The sequence below is a fragment of the Carcharodon carcharias genome, chromosome 16 (assembly GCF_017639515.1).
Source record: "Carcharodon carcharias isolate sCarCar2 chromosome 16, sCarCar2.pri, whole genome shotgun sequence".
NCBI classification, from domain to species: Eukaryota; Metazoa; Chordata; class Chondrichthyes; order Lamniformes; family Lamnidae; genus Carcharodon; species Carcharodon carcharias.
The window spans coordinates 74175014-74191533 of record NC_054482.1 but is presented as its reverse complement, the minus strand read 5'-3'; the positions used below and the strand labels follow the sequence as shown (position 1 = coordinate 74191533).

Genomic DNA, 16520 nt, shown 5'->3' with positions numbered 1-16520 from the left:
GTACCAGATCCCCTGCTTGTTGTGGTATATATTGATGAGTTGGACATAAATGTAGGGGGAATGGTCAAGAAATTTGCAGATGACACCAAGAAGGATAGCTGTAGATAGCAGGAAGATATCAATGGATTGGTGACGTAGGCAAAAAAATGACAAATGAAATTCAACCCAGAGAAGTGTGAGTTGATGCAATTGGGGAGCTCAAACAAGGCAAAAGGAATACACAATAAACGGGATGACACCGAAAAGTGAAGAGGAAGTGAGGGACTTTGGAGTGAATGCTCACAGATCCCTGAAGGTAGCTGGACAGGTCAATAAGATGGTTAAGAAGGCATCTGGAATCTTTTCGTTTATTAGCCAAGGGGTAGAATACGAGAGCAGGGAGGTTGTGCTGAAACTATATAAAACATTAAGATAAAAGCAAAAAACTGCGGATGCTGGAAATCCAAAATAAAAACAAAAATACCTGGAAAAACTCAGCAGGTCTGGCAACATCTGCAGAGTGGAACACAGTTAATGTTTTGAGTCCATATGACTCTTCAACAGAACTAAGGAAAAATAGAAGAGGTGAAATATAAACTGGGGGGTGGGACAAGTAGAGCTGGATAGAGGGCCAGTGATAGGTGGAGATAGCCAAAAGATGTCATAGACAAAAGGACAAAGAGGTATTGAAAACAAAAACAGAATTACCTGGAAAAACTCAGCAGGTCTGGCAGCACCGGTGAAGAAAAGAGTTGACGTTTCGAGTCCTCATGACCCTTCAACAGAACTGATCTTTCTTTACAAGGATAGGGAAATATAAGCTGGTTTAAGGTGGAGTGGTGGGGGGCGGTTGTTAGGATAGGAGCAGATCATCAAAAGATGTCACAGACAAAAGAACAAAAGAACACAGAGGTGTTGAAGTTGGTGATATTATCTAAACGAATGTGCTAATTAAGAATGGATGGTAGGGCACTCAAGGTATAGCTCTAGTGGGGGTAGGGAGAGCATAAATATTTTAAAATACTTAAAAATAATGGAAATAGGTGGGAAAAGAAAAATCTATATAATTTATTGGAAAAGAAAAAAAAACAAAAGGAAGGGGGAAGAAACAGAAAGGGGGTGGGGATGGAGGAGGGAGCTCAAGACCTAAAGTTGTTGAATTCAATATTCAGTCAGGAAGGCTGTAAAGTGCCTAGTCAGAAGATAAGGTGCTGTTCCTCCAGTTTGCGTTTGGCTTCACTGGAACAATGCAGCAGGCCAAAGACAGACATGTGGGCAAGAGAGCAGGGTGGAGTGTTAAAATGGCAAGCGACAGGGAGGTTTGTGTCATTCTTGCGGACAGACCACAGGTGTTCTGCAAAGCGGTCACCCAGTTTACGTTTGGTCTCTCCAATGTAGAGGAGACGGCATTGGGAGCAATGAATACAGTAGACTAAGTTGGGGGAAATGCAAGTGAAATGCTGCTGCACTTGAAAGGAATGTTTGGGCCCTTGGATGGTGAGGAGAAAGGAAGTGAAGGGGCAGGTGTTGCATCTTTTGCCTGGGCATGGGGAGGTGCCATAGGTGGGGGTTGAGGAGTAGGGGGTGATGGAGGAGTGGACCAGGGTGTCCCAGAGGGAACGATCCCAATGGAATGCCGACAGGGGGTGAAGGGAAGATGTGTTTGGTGGTGGCATCATGCTGGAGTTGGCGGAAATGGCGGAGGATGATCCTTTGAATGCGGAGGCTGGTGGGGTGATAAGTGAGGACAAGGGGGACCCTATCATGTTTCTGGGAGGGAGGAGAAGGCGTGAGGGCGGATGCACGGGAGATGGGCCGGACACGGTTGAGGGCCCTGTCAACGACCGTGGGTGGAAACCCTCGGTTAAGGAAGGAGGAGGACATGTCAGAGGAACTGTTTTTGAAGGTAGCATCATCAGAACAGATGCGACGGAGGCGAAGGAACTGAGAGAATGGGATGGAGTCCTTACAGGAAGCGGGGCGTGAGAAGCTGTAGTCGAGGTAGCTGTGGGAGTCAGTAGGCTTGCAATGGATATTGGTGGACAGTCTATCACCAGAGATTGAGACATAGAGGTCAAGGAAGGTAAGTATCAGAGATGGACCATGTGAAAATGATGGAGGGGTGGAGATTGGAAGCAAAATTAATAAATTTTTCCAAGTCCCGACGAGAGCATGAAGCCGCACCGAAGTAATCATCGATGTACCGGAGAAAGAGTTGTGGAAGGGGGCCGGAGTAGGACTGGAACAAGGAATGTTCCACATACCCCATAAAGAGACAGGCATAGCTGGGGCCCATGCGGGTACCCATTGCCACACCTTTTATTTGGAGGAAGTGAGAGGAGTTGAAGGAGAAATTGTTCAGTGTGAGAACACGTTCAGCCAGACGGAGGAGAGTAGTGGTGGATGGGGATTGTTCGGGCCTCTGTTCGAGGAAGAAGCTAAGGGCCCTCAGACCATCGTGGTGGGTGATGGGAGGTGTAGAGGGATTGGACGTCCATGGTGAAGAGGAAGCGATTGGGGCCAGGGAACTGGAAATTGTTGATGTGACGTAAGGTGTCAGAGGAATCACGGATGTAGGTGGGGAGGGACTTGACAAGGGGAGAGAGAAGGGAGTCAAGATAACAAGAAATGAGTTCCGTGGGGCTGGAGCAAGCTGACACGATTGTTCTACCAGGACAGTTCTGTTTGTGGATTTTGGGTAGGAGATAGAAGCGGGCCATCTAAGGTTGGGCAACTATCAGGTTGGAAGCTGTGGGAAGAAGATCCCCAGAGGAGATGATGTCAGTGACAGTCCTGGAAACAATGGCTTGATGATCAGTGGTGGGGTGATGGTCCAGGGAGAGGTAGGAGGAAGTGTCTGCAAGTTGACGCTCAGCCTCCACGAGGTAGAGGTCAGTATGCCAGACAACAACAGCACCACCCTCGTCAGCAGGTTTGATGACAATGTCAGGGTTGGACCTGAGAGAACGGAGTGCAGCAAGTTCCGAGAGAGAGATATTAGAATGGATGAGAGGGGCAGAGAAATTGGAACGACTAATGTCGCGGACAGTTCTCAATGAAAAAATCAAGAGAAGGTAAGAATCCAGAGGGAGGGGTCCAGGTGGAGGGAGAATATTGGAGGTGGGTAAAAGGATCCATTGAACGGGAAGAGGACTCCTGCACAAAGAAGTGAGCCCGGAGACGAAGACGGCGGAAGAAGAGTTCAGCATCGTGCCGAGCCCGAAATTCATTGAAATGAGGGCGTAAGGGTATGAAACTACGTCCTTTGCTGAGCACTGAACGTTCAGCGTCAGAGAGGGGAAGGTCAGGGGGTAGAGTGAATACACGGCTGGGGCTGGGATTGAAGGTGGTGATATTATCTAAGGAATGTGCTAATTAAGAGTAGGAAGCAGGACAAGCAAGGTACAGATAGCCCTAGTGGGGGTGGGGTGGGGTGGGGTGAAGGGATCGGATTGAAATAGGCTAAAAGGCAGAGATAAAACAATGGATGGAAATACATTTAAAAATAATGGAAATAGGTGGGAAAAGAAAAATCTATATAAATTATTGGGGGAAAAAAGGTGGGGGGGGGGCGGTGGTGGTGGAGATCGGAAAAGGTGGTGGGGATGGAGGAGCGAGTTCATGATCTAAAATTGTTGAACTCAATATTCCGCCCAGAAAGCTGTAAAGTGCCTAGTCGGAAAATGAGGTGTTGTTCCTCCACTTTGCGTTGAGCTTCACTGGAACAATGCAGCAGACCAAAGGCGGACATGTGGGCATTAGAGGCAAAAACCTCAACTCATTTAAAAGATGTCTGGATATGGCACTTGAGATTAGGCTGAGAGGTTCATTTTTCAGCCAGCAGAGACACATTGGGCCAAGTGGTCTCTATTCACTGCTGTAATGTTCAAATTGACTAAAACAACTGATCCAATCATTTATAGTGACCTGTAAATTCTATTATTTTTAGAATAAATACATTTTTAATTTAACATTTGTCAAATGACCCCCTGTCCATTTTAATAAAGATTCCCTTACCTGCTATTGAACTTTTCCTATCATTTGTAATGTTAATGAAACATCTTCTAAAGTTCGGAACACCAAACAAACCATGTAATACTATTATCTGAACACTACCAATTTTTATGACGACAGTCATTCCACTGGATTGTGTTTTTAAAAAAAACATTCCACTTGTTAAGCAATCCTTTCCATATGGCAGCACCACCCTTACAATTCAAACTTATGCAACACCATTCTCATCAGATACAGATCGGACAAAAAAAAAGGCACTCTGAAAATCCAAAGTGGAAAGTTCAACAGGGTGTTATTGTTAGATTCAATAGGCCTCAAAAATAAAACACAAATAAATTACTTAACTTAGCCGAGACAAATAGCATTGATGCATTTAAAGGGGAGTCTGATAACTACATAAAAGGGAGAAAGTATTACAAGGATATGCTGGTAGTTTTAGATGAAGTTGGTTGGGAGGCAGCTCATGTGGCCACCAGCATAGACCAGTCAGGTCAAATGGCCTATCTCTGTGGTGCAACTTCTATGCAATTCTATGTAACACCTCAAGAACTGCACCATCATTTGTACAGTAAAATCACAATTTTTCCCAAACTCAAATAGGAAAGGGGTATGATAAGTGCAGAATGCAATTCTATCCAGCATCAACTAAGCAAATAGAGGAGCCGGAGTTATACAGCACAGAAACAGGCCCATTAGCCCATCATGTCCGTGCCGGCCATCAAGCACCTATCTATTCTAATCCCATTTTCCAACATTTGGCCCATAGCCTTGTATGCTATGTCTGCACAACTGGCTACTTCCACTCACGTCCAAGGAAAACAGACAGAAACAGCCAAATTGCCATTTTCTTTCATCACTAAATTTGCATTTATGGGTTTAACTTCAACTGCAGGATACTTGTTTTGTGCATATTGTTTATTTTAAATGAAATAGCATGTCAAAATAGCAGAAACAGAAAGTTAACTTGAGTAGCTTTACGGGTACACTTAATTAAAACTGCTAACTAGCATTTAGTTTAAGTAGTTAAAATTTTTAATTATACCTTGTCACATTTTATCTCCAATAAAAGTTGTGGAACATAAAAGGATCAAACATCCATTTATATATAAACAAAAAACAAAAATTAAGATTCCTGTTTTACCCACACATGTTGCAATTTGTCACAAGGAGATTATTTCAGGGACCATCCAATACTGTCACATGATTCCTCAAATTACCTTTCCCAAAATAATCATTCCAAATATTGATTTCCATTATTTAGCTCTATATTTTAATTTGATTTCCTCTATCCCTTTCAAACTTACCTTGTCTAATGGTCTTCCAAGTATTGTATTGTCATCATCGATCTCTTGTTTAACCTACTTGATCTCTGGCCTTCCCTGTTTTATCATCATTCAGTTCTGACCAATCTTTTTGTTTCCCTGCCCTTCAATATGACAGCTTGGTATTTTACCTCAATCTCAATATCCACCTTTCTAGGTCTCTGCTGTATTCAGCGCTTTCCACATCCTACTCAAGTCTCTATTACTGCAATTCCTTCTCCTTCCCACCCCCAAACATGTCAGTCACTGGAGACACCTTGAGTATGACTATGCAGCAACATCAGCAGTTCTGTAGCTTACCCTCTCAGTCGTGGATGGGGCATTGTGGCAGGAGATTCTAAATAAGAAAGCATTTTCTTCAGATTAACAGTATACCAAGCTTATCTTGCAGTACATTCTTCTAAATGAGTCCATTTGACATACAAATTAATTATCGTGTAAATAAACAACTCCGACCTTTTCAAAGGAGACTTGAAAATTGTTTGTTATCAAATTGCACCAATAAATTCGAAGATTTTTCTGATTTGATAGACTGGGGATCAAAACATTTGGATTAAGTTATATCTCTGGGTTGAGATATAATTCCTTACTTTTTAGTGTCTGAGCAACCAGGTTTCACTCACAGATTTTTAAAAAATCAACACAGATCAGTAGATGCTGTCATCTCATTCAACTTCTTTAGATTCACTTACCAAAGATTTCATCTCATCCTCAACATCATTTACCCAGTAGTGGAAGGCAAATGAAAGCTTATAACTAACTACATCATCAGTAAGGACAAAAAAGAAGAGAACCGCTATCCACCCAAAGTCACCTCAGAATTTCATGGCATGTCCTTATTCATTCCTCCATGAAGTTCTACCCCACAAATCCATGTCTATATGAAGGCATGCCACACAAAGTTCTATTTCAAGCTATCGAGTTGTAGCTCGAGAATTACTTGCAGTAGTTTCTCCTCCCGCCCTTGCACCATTATCTTGGGAGATACCCAAGATTCTGACCTTGTAGCCTCCTAATTCCCATCTAAACCCTATCCCTCAGGAGCATCATCTGAAGAAATAGCCTAAGGTATCACACATGGACTGCAGCAGTTCAAGAAGGTGACTCACCACCATCTTCTCCAGGGCAATTAAGGATAGGCAATAAATGCTGGTCTAGCCAGTGTCACCCAAATCCCATGAACGAATAAAAAAATGTTTGCTACCACCTCATTTTAATTTTCTCCCGCCTCTGATGAAGTGGTATTGTCACTGGACTGGTAATCCAGAGACCCAGGGTAATGTTCTGGGGACCCAGGTTCGAATTCCACCATTGCAGATGGTGGGATTTGAATTCAATACAAACCTGGAATTAAAAATCTTAATAATGACCCAAAACCATTATCGATTGCCGTAAAAACCCATCTGGTTCACCGATATCCTTTAGGGAACGAAATCTGATCTGGCCTACATGCAACTCCAGACCCACAACAATGTGATTGAATCTTCAATGCCCTCTGCGCAAGGGTAATTAGGGATGGGCAATAAATGCTGGCATAGCAAGAAATGCCCACATCCCATCAACGAATAAAAAAAAGTTGCTCCAGTACTGGATGAGCAGAATTTCCTTGAACTAAAATTTTGCGAAGAACAAAACTATGTTCTTTGGTATCTACTACAAATTCGTTCCCTAGCTACCTACTCAATTCTGCTCTCCAGCACCCATCTGCAGCTGAACAAGACTGTTTGCAACTTTGGCGTTCTATGTGGCCCTGAGCTGAGATTCCAACCCCACATCCTTGCCACCACCAAGACCGCCTACTTCCACCTCTAACTTCTCCAGTCTCTACATTTGCCTCAGCTCATCTGCAGCCGAAACCCTCATCCATGCCTTTATTCCCACTTGGACCTGACTATTGCAATGTCTTGCTGGCCAGCCTTCTTTCTTTCAGCCTCTATAAATGTGAGCTTATCCTAAACCCTGCTGGCCATATTCTAAATTGCACCAATTCCTGATCATCCCTGTGCTCGCAGATCTACATTGGTTGCCTGTCCAGCAATATCTTGATTTTAAAATTCTCATCCTCATTTCTAAATTCCTTCCAATGTCTCGCCTCTCTACATCACTGTAACCCTCCACACTACTCCAATTCTGGCCTCTTATACATCCTTGATCACTCCACCATTTTCAGCCATATCTGCAGCTTTCTCCTCCTTTAAGATGCTACTTAAAGCCTACCTCCTTGACCAAGTTTTTCCTCATGTCTTTCCTCATGCGGCTCAGTATCAAACTTTGTAAAGTGTCTTGGGATGTTTTACTACATTAAAGATGCTATATAAATGCAAGTTACTATTGTTTTCATTATCAATTTAAAATAGGTTTTTACTTTTGCTGTGACCAATATTACAGCAAATTGGAAATTAGTGTCATTTTGAGCATTAAGTGTCGTAGACAATGGTCGTATACTAGTTGATATGGATCTTCCAATACTGTCATCAGGCAGGACTTCTAGGAAGTCCACAACCCAATGCCCTCGGTAATGTTTACATTGTAGCTCCAATTTGTGATGGAACAAATGTAACCAAGGTGTTTTGTAGTGTTACTGCCTGAATTTATCCACCTGTTTCTACTTGAAACCTGTCACTGAGGAGCTTTCTTTACATTCTGGGCATCCAATATCTGTTATTTAACTGTACTTGCCCATTCAGACCAAAAGGAACCCCATACTGAATGATATCACCACCTAGCAAAAAAGACACTGACAAATTCTCAATCAGTAGATGATCCTGACTTACCCACCACTCTTCAAATTTTATGTTACGTACACCAGTAGTTCTTACAAGTAGAAAATTTACCTTACTATGGACATTTTCCGCTCTACAAGCAGACGTCAATCACATATTTTAGAATCTTTAGCTGGTCTGGCCCATTTGAAAGGATAATGCCAGACACCATACAGCATGTCTGTTATTGTTAATTTGCTGATTGGTTTGGCAAAGTCACTGACCCTGACTGCTAGCTGTCAATTGAAGTTGTAGCCAAAAGACTGCAAGACTCTCAAATGTGTAGAAATTACAACATCAGACTTAACAAGGAGATAATTCAATTCAATTAATTGATGTTTTGCAACAACTTATGCAACCCATTTCTAGCATCAGAAATTGGCACTGGAAACTTGTAACCTCTACCAACAATGGGAACATAGGAGCAAAAGTAGATCATTCGGACCCATGCCTGCTCCACCATTTAACTAGATGATAGCTGATCTTCTACCTCAATGCCATCTTCCCGCACTCTCCCCATATCTCTTGATATCATTAGTATCTAGAAATACATCAACCTCTGCTTTGAACATAATGAATGACTGAGCCTCCACAGCTCTTTGGGGCAGAGAATTCCAAAGATTCACCACCCTCTGAAGAAATTCCTCCTCATCTTGGTCCTAAATTGCCTACCTCTTATTCTGAGATTGTTTCCCCTGGTTCTAGACCTCCAAGGGAAACATCGATCGTGCATTGGCCCTGTCAAGCCCTATAAGAATTTTGTACACTCTCATTCTTCTAAACTCTAGAGGACACAGGCCCAGTCTCCTCAGTCTTTCCTTATAGGACAATCTGCCATTCCAGGGATTAGTCTGGTGAACTTTTGTTGCACTCCCTCTATGGCAAGTACATCTATTCTTCGGTAAGGAGACCAAAACTGCACAAAACATTCCAGGTGTGGTCTCACCAAGGATTTAATTAACTGCAACAAGACTTCTTTACTCCTATAATCATAACCCTTTGCAACAAAAGCCTTCCTAATTGCTTGTTGAGCCTGCATGTTAGCTTTCAGTAATTTATGAACAAGAACACCCAGATCCCTTGGGACATCAACACTTCCCGATCTCTTCCCATTTAAGAAATACCTTGCATTTCCGTATTTTTTCTTCCCAAAATGGATAACTTCATATTTTTCCACATTATATTCCATCTGCCATGTTCTTGCCCACTGTGTCTGTCTAAATCTCCTTGAAGCATCTTTGCATCTGCCTTATGACTCACATTCCCACCAGGTTTTGTGTCATTAACAAACTTGAAAACATTACATTGATTTGGATGTAGCCCAACCTATGTCAATGATTTGGATGTGGGAATCATTTATATAGGTTGACCCCCAGCTATTCACAAGCACTGATCCTTGCCATTGGCCCCTCTAGTTACAGCTTGCCAACCTGAGAATGACCCATTTGTCCCTACTCTTTTTTCTGTCAGTTAACCAATCTTCAATCCATGCCAGTGATTGAGCTCCAACTTTGCTTACTAACCTCTTGTGTGGGACCTTAGAATGCCTTCTGAAAAATCTAAATACAGCTAATTCTCCTTTATCTGTCCTGCTGGTGATATCCACAAAAAAACTCCAGTAGGTTTGTCAAAAAGGATTTCCCTTTCATAAATCCATGTTGACTCTGCCCAATCTCACCATTATTTTCTAAGTGCCCAGTTATCACATCCTTTAGAATAGATTCTAGCACTTTCCCAGCTACTGATATCAGGCTAATAGGTCTGTAATTCCCAGTTTTCTCTCTCCCTCCTTTCTCAAATAGTGGGGTTATGTTTGCTACCTTCCAATCTGCAGGCATGTTCCAGAATCTATAGAAATTTGAAAGATGACCACCAATGCATCCACCATGTAGTTTGTTTCCAGCTGTCGTCCTACTGTCAATGTACAGAATAATGTCCTCAAGATTGCTAATTGCAGCTTATGGCTTTAGTAAGCTAGGATACTGCATAGTCACTTCTGCCTGAAGTACTTCCAGAATAGAAGTGTAATTGAAGTCTTTACAGTTAATGTGTCACAAATCATTTGAGTAACATAATGAACAAAGGTGCTCTCATTCATTTGTTTGCATCACTGTGGGCTGAAAATTCTGGGATATGTAATGGTATCAAAAAGCTAAAACATCCATCACCAAAAAGGGTAGAAATGGCAATAATAGTTACAATGGATCATTTGCTAAAACAAGTACATTTTTTGTCAGATGGCCTCATTACAAAGACTGGTGAATGCTCCAAAGACATCATGCAGAAATTTTCAATCACGTCAGGAAATTTAAAAAGCTTGATCACTGGGAAGTCAAAAGTGATAATAATACAACTGAAATTAAGGGTTCAAAGTTTTATCATTATCCTTTATGGCAATGATGCATGGACATTTAAGATCAAATCTTTTGCTTATATGCTCAGTTTTAAAGTCAAAAGATAAATGCAAATGTTTGATTCATTCTCTTCACAGAAACAGAACAGAAACATGGGAGAGGCCCATGATTGGAAGTAAGGGAGGGAGGGGAATGATGTCAGCCTATCAAGAGAATTCAATCATGATTTCCTCATAACATTGCTGGTTGACAGATTGTGTCAAAAACACCAACACCCTTTCATGTATAAACATAACAAGTAAGACAGCTTTAAATACTGTATCAAATGATTGAGAATTAGTAACAATACTGATGGAATCTTTGTGAATGCTTTTCTTTACAAAAATGTTGCACACTATTTTATTTAGTGCGCACATTCATTAGATCCCATGTGTTACCTGGAATTTTGCTGGAGTAGGGCATTTTGTAGCATTTGGCATTAGTTAGATCAGTGGCTTGGGGGGGGGGGGGGGGGCATGGGGCCTATCAGGGTTCTGAATGTGTGGCCCACAAGACATTTTGTTGTGCATTGCCCATGCGCAGGGTTGCCAGGTTCCACAGGTTTCCATTTGCATAGTTCTTTTCCTACCAGTATTACTAAAGTGATACGCACACAAAGCAAGGGCTCGTGAAGTGAGGTACATGCTGACTGCACACAACATTGCCTGTGACAGCCGTGCTCCCTCTGCATCCAAAGCACTGCTACAGTTTAACTGGCACGCCCTGCAAATTCTTATTCATGGGGTCACAGTTAGTGCACATGCCCGATTTCAATCTTGTGGCCCACTGAGATGAAGGAGAGCTACTCATGTGGCCCACTCACTAGCCTAGGTTGCCCATCACCGCGCTCAACTTTTCTTGCACTCTTCAGCTCAGAAAAACTTTGTGCCATAACTTTCTGGAAGTGCAAGATGATACTGAGAGGGCAATGGGGCATCTGAGACTAATGGCCCAACCATTCACTATCTCTTTAATGAATGAAATTTAAGGGTTAAGAAAGAAATGGAGGAATGTTGGAGATGGACAGTGAATTAAAGTGGGTAAATTAGAGTTGAATCAGATACAGAAAATAGAAATAAAGGAAAGAAAATAAATTTGGATTAAACAGAAGAAGAGGATGGAAAACTAAGAAATAAGAGTGTTTAATTTCATCCCTAAAAAGGAATTTAATACATACAGGAACAATAACTGAAGAGTTTGAACTGGTTCCCTCTGGCCAGAGAAGTCCATCGGCATTCAAGAATAATTTTTTTTAAAAAACTTGTGCATGAGGGAGGTAGTGGCAGTGGCATTGTCACTGGACTAGTAGGGGTTCTGGGTTCAAATCCCACCACGGCAGATGAAATTTGAATTCAATAACAATCTGGAATTATCTGATGATGACCATGAAACCATGGCTGATTGTCGCAAAATCCCATCTGGTTCACTAATGTCCTTTAGAGAAGGAAATGCCGCTGGCCTATACGTGACTCTAATCAACAATGTGGTTGACTCTTAGATGCCCACTGAACAGCAGCAATTAGGGATGGGGCAGTAGGCAAATTGCGGCCATCATTGGCAGGACCGGCATTATTGCCCATTCCTAATTGTTCTTGAGGGGTTGAAGCAAGAACCTTCTTGACATTGCTAACCAAACAAGGCTGAAAGAGGGAGTTCCAGGATTTTGACCAGAGAAGAAATGGTTATATACTGCTAAATGAGGATGGTGTGTACCTTAAGAGAGAAATCGGCAGGTGTTGATGGTGTTCCCATGTGCCTGCTGCCCCATCCTTCTAGGTTATAAAAGCCATAGGTTTTGGAAGTGCTGTTGAAAAAGTCTTTATGTCACAGATGGTACTCACTGCAGCCATGGAGAAGAATGAACATTTGAGGTGTTGGATGTGATATCAATTAAGCAGACAGCTTTGACCTGGATGTTGCTGAGGTTGTTGATTGCCTCATCCAGGCAAGTAGGGAGTATTCTATCTCAGTCCTGACTTGTTTCTTCTAGATGGTGGACAGTTTTTAGGGGATCAAGAGGGGAATTACTCACTGCAACATTCCTAGCTCTTATAGCCACAGTATATATGTGACTGGTACAGTTAAGTTTCTGGTCAATGGTGGCCCTAGAGTGTGGATGATGAGGGACTGAACAATGGTAATGCAGTTGAACATCAATGAGAGATGGTTAGGCTCTCTTGTTGGAGATGCTCATGGTCTGGCACTCGTGGGGCACAAATGGTACTTGCCACTTATCAGTCCAAGCCTTATGATTATTGTCCAGGTCTAGCTGCATACAGGCAAAGATTGCTTAGTTATCTGAAATGTAAATTATGCTGTTGAAAACATACTTACATTCTTAAATACAACACCTAAATTTCCCTGATAAATTTAATAGGCAAATAATATGCAAATCCAGAAAGTTCTTAAAAATAACAGGGAGGCTAAGGGCGGAATGCCATTTATGCAAACCAAACGCCAAGCGATATAAATCAATCTGCAAGTTCAAGAGAGTCACAACTTGCAGAGTATCTTTTCATCTCCTGAATTTGCTGGCCAATATAGGCATTAACAGCATGTGCCATTAACACACTAGTTCTCTGAAAGATTTGGCCCAATATCCCCTTTGGCTAATTTACTTCAACAAAAGAAAACCTATAATCCTAAACAGACACCAGGAAAGACACTGAACTGTACCATAAATGATGTTGAAAGAGAGCCACAAGATACTTTTTTGTTATCTAGGTTTATCATTACAAATTGGGTCGTCCAATTTTACTGTAATCTTGGACAGCACAACCTGAAATTGGAAACATCAAAAAGTGACAGCACATGGCAAGATGGTTTAGTTTCTCATTCCTGATTGCTATCCAGTCACCTCTACTGAAAGCTTGTGTTCTGTGGATATCAGGGTTGTGTCGTTATCTGCGGAACAGCACCACAGCAAGGATTCACCATCCTCCAGAGAAGGGAGAAAATCAGCAGAGAAAATTAGAGACAGCATAGATCCAGTTTCTCTTCTTTCAGACTCCCTCTTTCCCAATTTTCTCCTTTCTCTTGTTCCACTCTCAAGATATGCAAACCCAGACAGTGTATAATAACAGGCAATTCAGTTGCATGAGACATCAGTCAAATCTGATCTTGTCTTCATCCAAAGAGGTCATTTGTTAGCAAACAGATGCAACAATAATGCAGCTTTTCTCCTTCCTAATCAAGAGGATCCAAGGCCAATTATAACACCCCAGCCATTGCCATCAGCTAAACTCCACTAAAAAAAAAATACATGCAAATAAGCTGAGACCTTTCTTGTCTGTGGCTCACCATATGATGCATTTACTGACAATCATATGAATTATGCTTCCACTTCCAAGTTCAACCAGAAAGCATGAATAACTGCACAAAAACTTGGAAATTTCTAGGAAGACTAATTTCAAAAGCAAAATACAGGTAATGCTGGAAATCTGAAATAAAGAACAAAAATGCTGGGAAAGAAACTCAGCAGGTCAGGCAGCATCTGTGGAGAAAAACTAAGTTAATGTTTCAGGTTGATGACTTTTCATCAGTACAGAAGAAAGATCTAGCTTTCTCTTGTTTCAGTATTACTGCTGGTTGCGTTCAGGGAAAAGGTCATCAACCCATTAGATGCAGGACAAATTGGTACCTGAGCTCATTTGTGCTCTTTTCTATAAGAACCTTTAACAGGAGTTTGATATCTGGATGAGGAAATGAACTCACGATGGCACTCACTGACTGATTATTTTAATGCAATGGAGTCGTTTTTAAATACATATTTTAATTAAAGTTAGATCTCTGCGATGAGTTTTTTCTTCTTGTTATGATCATTCATTTTTGTGTTTTTGGGCAAATGAGCAATGTACTCGAAATGAATTTCCATATGGATAATAAAATGAAATTGAACTGAATTGGAAGGCTGTCATTGGTGGAGAAGCAGCTTATCTGGTACATTGTACCACATTACACAAGGAAAATGTTGGTTATTAACTGAGAGGGTGGAGTAGAAGATGCAAAAGGTAACAAAGATGAGTGCTCCCATGTAGAAACTGAAAGATAGTGAGAAAACTGCACTGGTAGAGATGAAGACTAATGGCCTCAAAAGGCAGGATAATGCAGAAAGATAAAACTGAGATAGTGGGTCAGGAAGACTTAAAATTGCAGAGTAGACAATACCAGGAGCTTGCTGAGGACAAACCATGATGGCAAGGTTTGCTTAGATGGGTAATAGATTTATTAAAATGATGTTTTCCCAGTCTGCTTTTATGCAACTCCCTGCATCAGGTTACAGAGTTAATTAGTGGCCAACCTTCTGTGTTCAGTTCCATATGTTGGATGTAGTCAAGAGATCCTGAAAGATTTAAATTTAAAATAACTGACTTGAAATGAACAAAATAGCACCAACTCTTATGTTAAAATGTTGTAGTATTATTCAGGATGCATGTGGGTTGTCAGAAGCACAGAAGAGAGTTATTCCAAAACAAATCACTAACTGGGAAATAATATTAGTATTAAAGAGAAGAAATTTAAATTAAAAGTTTCCAAAATGAGATGGCTCTCTTTTTTTACCTTCTGGAATTATTTTTTCCCAATAATTTTATTTTCTAGAAGTTAAAATGCCAAAGGCAGATACGTTCATTTTGACACTGATACAACACCTACACTGCAATACTTTCCACTCAACATGGAGTTTGTCAAGTCTACAGTCCAGGAACAGACCATTCAGCCTAGCTGGGCTATGCTGGTCTTTATGCTCCACATGAGTCTCCTCTCACCTTAGATGAAGACAGGTGGAAAAGCTCATGCGGAGCACAAACACTGCCAGAGACCAGAATACCCTTCTATTCCTTTCTCCCTATCGGCAGGTAGAGTACATAGAGGGGAACTAATTCTGCTTATTGGAGAGTCTAGGAACAAAGTGGTATAGTCAAAAAATTAGAACCTGATCTTTCAGACCTCAAAGTTAATATACATTTCGACACTCAAAGGGTGGCAGAAGTTTGGAATTCTCTTCTGCAAACAGCAATTAAAGTTAATTTTAATATTAACAATTGATCTGAGACCAACAAATTTTTGTTAACAAAAAGGTATGAAGGGATATGATGCAAAGGCGGGTATTTGGAATTAGTTTTTGAATCAGCCATGATCTCTCTGAATAGCAGAACAGACACGATGGGCTACACGATCTACTCCTGTTTCTAAATGCAAGTATACCATTTGCCTCAACTACTCCTGTGGTAGTATGCTCCACATTCTTATCACTCTCTAGATAAATATTCCCCATTAGGTTTATGTTTCTGACCTCTAGTTTTGGTCTTCCCCACAAGTCGTCTTCTTATCATGTCCACAAACAGTCTATACATGGCCCAGCCAGAAATGGACACATTTTTGAACCTTGTTGTTGAATTCGGCAAGATCTGCAACAGTGCAGGATTCCTCTAGTGAGAGGCATTGCAGGAGATGTTGCATAGTCTGTGGCTCAGTTTCACATTCACAAGTTATCAGGCTGGTTGTATATCCCCATTTGCTTAGTGACACCTTTGAACGACCTATACCAGTCCTAAGTCTGTTAAGGCACTTCCAGGTTGCCAAGTTGCAATTAGATCCTGGGGAGAAGGCTATCATCCGGTAAAATTTCCATCACTGGGGGTTGTTCGAGACTGGTGAGCCAGTCTTTCCACTAGGCGATGCAGGCTTCAGATGGGGTTGATTGTAATGGAACAACACTGTTCATGCAGCTCTTCCTTGACTTTAGGCGGCTGGGTGTAGGTGTATGACCATGTAGAGGGTGCTCTCATCTGATGTTTGATAGAGTCGCTCTTTCTTGCTGGCCACCGTTCTTCTTATATCGGGGGAGTGATACCCACCAGGATATATAGGCTGTTGGTGTTTGTTGGTTTTAAACAACCTGTGATAAGTCAGCAGCTTGCATTCAGAACGGCATCCATCTTCTTAGCATGAGTAGATCTTTCCCATACAGGGCAGGCGTATATAGTGGAATAGCAAAGAGCAAGTGCACTGGTTCACAATGTTTTCGAGCTTGCTCCCCATTTTGTGTT

The 16520-nt window shown here is 41.5% G+C and overlaps 1 protein-coding gene across 6 annotated transcripts in view; it reads right to left on the bottom strand.

Annotated features, from left to right (window-relative positions):
* osbpl9 (oxysterol binding protein-like 9) overlaps positions 1–16520 on the bottom strand; it is a 289515-nt gene that overhangs the window by 187260 nt on the left and 85735 nt on the right. The window lies entirely within an intron of this gene.